We start from the raw sequence: 6,288 nt of genomic DNA on the forward strand, positions 1-6,288 counted from the left end.
CTATACGGATTCCTCTGGTTTACCAACAAGCCATTACAAGCTGGCTTGCAGACATGCCACTCTAGGGCTTTTGTATGGCTTGCTGACAAACCAGTTCAATATTAGCCATATTGCCGGGGGGGGGGGGGAGAGGAGAGGGATAATTATTTCTGACCATCCTTCAAATTTAAATTGGATGTCTTCAAATTTCGTAGACACAGAGGAGGATTATCATCCCATGGAATGGCCTATTGGGTCCTCTTATGTGATGGAGCTACACAAAGCGGGACTGTAAAATATCTGAAACACAAACAACAGCTGAAATAGTCAGAAATCCTGCATGCAAGCTACATTAAAAAAACAACAACAATCAATCATCAAAATTAATTTCACATTAACATTTATTGCAATTACAAGAAATGAAACAGCAATTGTTGCAACATAATTAAATCTAATACTTACAAGGGTATACTCACTGAAAATGATATTCTTATGAACGCCTTGATGTTATAAAGTTTACCTCATGCATCTGATGCCAAAATTGCTCGCTGTTTCACCGGGAAATCCCTGTGCATTACAGACCACTCATAATTGTCAGCATATTTAGTTCACATCCCAGCTTTGTCAAGCCAGAAGTACTCTACAAATTGACAAGTTCCTTTCAGACATCTGATGTAATTAAAACTTTGAAACCCAAGATAACTAAGCAAACCCAGCATAACATTGTCTCTTTCCATGCTGCAGAATATTACACCTTCAAGAAACAACACAGACTGCTTTCTCCTTCATAGACGAGCATACCTAGAAAGGGCTGCTGCTTTGCATCTCTTCCTCAGAGTTATCCAGTATCCTGGAATATAAAAGATGTAAACATTTAAATTTGAGGCACAAGATTAGATCATGGTAAAACACTCAGTGCCAAGCTACTAGTACAATGAGGGCAAGGCCTATCTACTGGTATATTTAGGGAATTTGTACAATATTGGAATGTTCATTGGTAGCATTCTAAATTAGAGTCATGTTCTTAAACACATATTTGACTGCAGGTACACTATTATCAAGTCTTTCTTGTTGCACCAATAATCTGATATGACTACTCAGGGTAAACAATAACAATGGTTGTTAAGCATGTACACAGTACATTGTCAAGTAGAACACTGGTATTCAAGAGACTGTTATATAGCTGTCAAAACTGTGCAGTTTGTACACACAACAATGAAGATTGAAAATTGCTAAAACTTACAGCTAATGTCAGAGCAAACTAGTCAAGGCACATTATGTGCCTTGACTAGTTTGTACTGAATCACAGTAACAAATTTTTTCAACAAGCAATACTTACGTCACAATTGTTACCATTTTTCCAACTGCAGTTTTTCCACCAAAGACACTCTTGAGAACCAAAAATGTTTGATGCCTGTTTAAAAATAAGGGAAATGGCAAATTATGTTTTGATACAACAGACTAAGATTCAATATCATAAACTAGGTGCAGCAAGTGGCTCCCCTCTTATGATTGATTATAACAATAAAAAGTTTAAACATGTCTGTCTGTTGTGTGACCACGACAAAGATAATATGTCACAGATATGTACATTGTAATAACAGCTGAAATTTAAAAAAAAACAAAGTGTTAGTGTAATATGTGGAAATATGAGGAACATGCATGCCTGATTTAATTATTATCACATGCACATAACGATACTTGATCACCTTTTATACCCGTTCTTTGAATTCCATATCTGAGGGCAGTCTTCATTCTGCTTACACATTGTACTCAGAGAATCCATTGTTAATTTGTGGAGCTGAAGGCATTTTCTGTATCAAGTATATTATGTCCTGGACAATCTGTTGAAAAAGAAACAAATAATTATCTATTACCCGTAAGTGGAAGTCAAAAGTCACATTTGTACAGGAAGTTATTTGCTGAAAATGAATCACTTTAATATTTACTTGTCGTGAGTGACAAGATGGCTCACAAAATTTGTGTAAGCAATGTTGAAGGACCCAAGTTCAAATCATGCTGTGGAAACATAAATTTGCCTTGAATAACAGAATCAACCATTACATCATTTTGGCCAAAGGATTTGTGAGGTATGTGTCTGTATTAAATCATCTAAGTTGCCAGTTTGAGGTTATTATCAACATAAACAAGAATATCATCCATGAAACAGTCTATGTTTGTTATTGAAAGAATGGCATGAGGATATCTGCAAATAAGCTGTGGCAAGTCAGTTTGCCTGAAAATCACACAGAAAGGTAGCGTGAAACAAATGTGCAGTTTTACTCACATTTTCTGGTAAAATGGGCATCTCTTTACTGTGGCGATTGCTCTTGTTGCAGCTATTTGTTGGTGTCTCCGTCCTATACACAATAATGACAAAGGGTTATTAAATGCAATTTTCCTGTGAACTGATGGATGACAAATTTTAAATGATTGCCATCTTTCCGTTCAGGATGGACAATGGCAAGGGGTTATTAAATGTACAGCGGACTACGGACGACGTACACCATGATCCACCTCTCAGAATAACCCTGCGTACAGTTATAGTTACACGGCCTCCGCCACAGCCCTGCAAAGGTCTATGGAGATAACTGGGGTCTCTGCGGTCCGGATGAGGACCGCAACGAAAACGCGGTCTGTTTGGCCAAAATTCAGCTCTATCGGGGCAAAATCCTTTCCCAGCCTACCTTTACCTCCTTACCGACCCAAGGAAAGATGCGATTAACTTCTAACATCCAAAACCGCTCGTTTTCTGAAACATAACGTACTCGACAAGTTGTTTACCCACGGGGATCGCCATTTTGAATCTCGCTGCAACAACCCCAGTTATCTCCATAGACCGTTGCAGGGCTATAGCTCAAAGCTGTATTAACCACCATCTTGGAAATCGCAAAGGATTATGGGGCGACCGCAGTGCTGTTGGAGGGGCAAACCCCAAAACATGTCACTCAAGCCATAGAGTTCTAGCATACACATCGTACCGGATACTCCCCTATTTCCGATCATTTCGTCTGCAGAACTATTACTTAAAGTTCAAATTTAAGTTCTTTTACTTGTTTTCTGTCGTGAAAAGTATTATTATTACCGTCCAGCCGTTTTAGAAGATTTTTGAAGACCCAAACGACATCGTGTGTTGCTCCTTTGCCAGGGATGTCAAGGAAAGGCGCCGACTTTTTTTTTAGTTGAATAAAATGTTCTTTTTGTTTGTGTTAGTCAATTAATCGAAATATCATGTTTCCAATTGAGTAAATCATAGACAGTGTCGATTCTTCAGTCTATCATTCGATATTTACTGACTCATTCTTTCTCTTTTTTTGTGTTCGAAAAGCCTTCTTGATTACATCATTGAACACGGGGCAATTGTAAATTCAAAGCCAAATACTTGGCCAGGTTGTATATTTTATGAGTTAGCTCTCATCAGCGGTCGCGAGGAAAATAATTACACAGTCTCTGAAGTCGGTATCATTGCTCCGTCATGTTCACGGTTGGTTGTACGACCAGTTTGACAGTCAGATATTTTCCAAACGATAAAATTTGTATTGCAATTCAATATTTACGCACGCAGTTGCATCTGCATTTATTTACGTCCATTCGGAAGCAAAAAACTTAAATTTTACAGACTTTGATAGCGATGACTTGCTCCAGGCTGTGAAAAATATGTTCTTCAACACCACGTTCTTATGATCGGTGATGTCATATTTTATTATTTTCGTAAGTAGGCCTACAGACAGACTAATGCACTAAACGCCTTTGGATTCTTACCTGCTTGTCCATACTACATTATATACAATTATATATTTCCACTTACTCGTAGTTTGAATGACAAATTTGTCGATCTCAAATATGTTACCGTTTCATGCTATAAATCTGTCATCACATAAAAAACCATGTTTCGCGTAAATTTCATGATTAGGCCTATGGTCCTTTCTATTAATTTGACGATTGAATTGTTTCAGCGGTGTTAATTTCCGATTAATTAAACGATTTCAAATCGAAAATATTTTTTCTGGTGGAATTTAGAGCTGTTTTAGTAGTTCTGTAGAAGAAATGATCGGAAATAGCGGAGTATCTGATACGATGTGTATGCTAGAACTCTATGGCTTGAGTGACATGTTTTTGGGTTTGCCCCTCCAATAGCACTGTGGTCGCCCCATAATCCTTTGCGATTTCCAAGATGGCGGTTAATACAGCTTTTAACTATAAGCTAGTGGTGGAGGCCGTATAACGCCGGGAACACACAGACCTGTACTCAGGGCTACTCTTAGAAAAGCTCCTCGTCGCTGACCAGCTGACACAGTGGAAACGCATTTGATTATTCACCGTGCACGGACGATTTCGGGGAAACACATTCATTCGCGGTGGTGAAAAGCCATACAAACACGATAACATACAAAATGGACAAACACACATCAGTTCAGCCTGATGAAATGAAATTGAAGGCTAATTTGTTACATCCTTGGCAATGTCATTAATGAGCAGTGCTATCAATTTTCGCTGGTGCACCCGTCCATGGTCATGATGGTGTAGCGGTATGTCAAAGAAATTTTCAGTTTTTCCAACAATACTCAAACGCATGTATGTTACTTAAAAATGGTTCAAGCTAACCGATATGCTTTGAGGAAAAAACAAGCCCGGTTTAAATCAATGACTTTGCAAATCTTCCACGGAATATGCAAATACAAGCTTACGTTGGCTGCTGTGCATTCCAAGACGTCGGTTGCAACTTGCATCATGACCCGTGTATATGTGGTGGCGAATAGCTATCGTTGAGGTACATAACCAGTTCTTGCTTGCGAAGTAATTCTTCATCGCTGACGGAAGCCATTACTGTCGACTTGTGCCGGAGTACTGAATCGTAAGCGCTGATACGATCGTCAATAACGCCTCGGCATGCTCGGCTACGGTGCGAAGGCCAGTGGAATTCAGAATTTTCGCGCCCAGCACAGCAGTATTAATACGCAACTGCCTAAAGTGAAGGGATGGGGATTCCACTACCCAGTGGTCCCTTTAAGATTACGATTAACCAACAAGTACTATAATTCTTACATATGTCACGGAGATATAATATCTATAACGAAGTTTAAACATTGGCTTGATGAATCATTGTGTAAAATTGAACTATTTTAAAGTGTAATGTTACAAAGGGTGAAACGACGGTCAAAGGTTAAGGACTTCTCCTTGTACGCTGTTTTGGTAATTTGAACGGCCGTCTGAATATCAGTTGCGTTTGCTATGGCTTGTGTATATTTTTGGCGCATTCAGGGGCATAGAACATCCATTTCAAACATGTCTTATTAATAAAATGCGTCGGACTTATCCCAGGATCAAGGCTGTGGCCTGGCAAAAATTAAGGATATGCCTACAATCCGGGCCTACAGAGAATAGCATTGATCGCGATTTCAGGTTTGTTACTACAGCACGCGCGCATTCGGCCAGTTGTGTGGATGCGTGACTCACGGTTGTGGTAGCTTAAGTCTGAGCCATTAATTATAGTGGGTTTTACTTTCGTCGTTGTCTTGGGAAATGTTGACAATCCGACGTATAGGCCCTACATTTATTTTTGCATGTTAGGCCTAATGAAAGAAAAATGACGTCATTTGAGATCAACGTTTTTATTGTCAATTAATTCCTTCAATTTGTTTTGATATTTATGTGCCCACAGATTCAAGCAAGTCCATGTCTTTTGTTCAATTGAAAACTTCACAAAATTGTATCGCCCAAAATTAAAGCTTATCAATCTGTTGCACTGAATGCGCATGGTCCTCCCTATCGTGCGAAAGGGCTGTCAAGTCGTGACGTGATGTCAAAAATTCTGGTTTAGAAATTAACCAGTGACTGATGATGACAATGGCTTGAAAACAGACCGATTAATTTCTTAAAGTTGAATGGTTTAAACTCAAACCATGCCCACAAAGTTGCCACTTGTGGTTGGCTTAAAGATGAGCCAATGAATTTGTCGGTATATAAACAAACCAACGATGCCAGTGGCTCAAATTTAAACCGATGAATTATATTGTCACTGGCTTAAAAAGAAGCCATTCGGCTTAAATTTATACCATGACGGGCTTGATAATAAGCCACCAATGCATTGGTATGAATACACGCCATCCATACTCTGTGTGGTGGCGTGACTTCAAACCATAAAAACCTTAGTGGATTTCGGGCAAACCGATATTTTTCAAACATATACACACTGGTTCACCCGCAAGCCACCTACAAACCAAGTGGTTATATTTCAAGCCAGAAGAATTTGCAGTGTAGGCATATACCACAACACTTTACGGTGTCTTAACTTTAGGAATTTATCAT

General features: G+C 39.0%; 1 long non-coding RNA gene across 3 annotated transcripts; it reads right to left on the bottom strand.

The window, feature by feature from the left end:
* Positions 1 to 412: 412 nt before the first annotated feature.
* LOC139127039 (uncharacterized) lies at positions 413 to 5,142 on the bottom strand. 3 transcript variants are annotated; one of them, XR_011550902.1, is made up of 5 exons: positions 4,223 to 4,634; positions 2,267 to 2,339; positions 1,689 to 1,823; positions 1,319 to 1,393; positions 413 to 829 (listed from the first exon to the last, which is right to left on the bottom strand). It is a non-coding gene; the product is annotated as an uncharacterized lncRNA (long non-coding RNA). The 3 variants fall into 3 exon arrangements; XR_011550901.1 differs by lacking the exon at positions 4,223 to 4,634 and adding an exon at positions 4,668 to 5,142 and having other exon boundaries at positions 1,319 to 1,823; XR_011550900.1 differs by having other exon boundaries at positions 1,319 to 1,823; positions 4,223 to 4,636.
* Positions 5,143 to 6,288: the final 1,146 nt, after the last annotated feature.

Source organism: Ptychodera flava, unplaced genomic scaffold, assembly GCF_041260155.1.
Source record: "Ptychodera flava strain L36383 unplaced genomic scaffold, AS_Pfla_20210202 Scaffold_28__1_contigs__length_4768798_pilon, whole genome shotgun sequence".
Classification (NCBI taxonomy): Eukaryota; Metazoa; Hemichordata; class Enteropneusta; family Ptychoderidae; genus Ptychodera; species Ptychodera flava.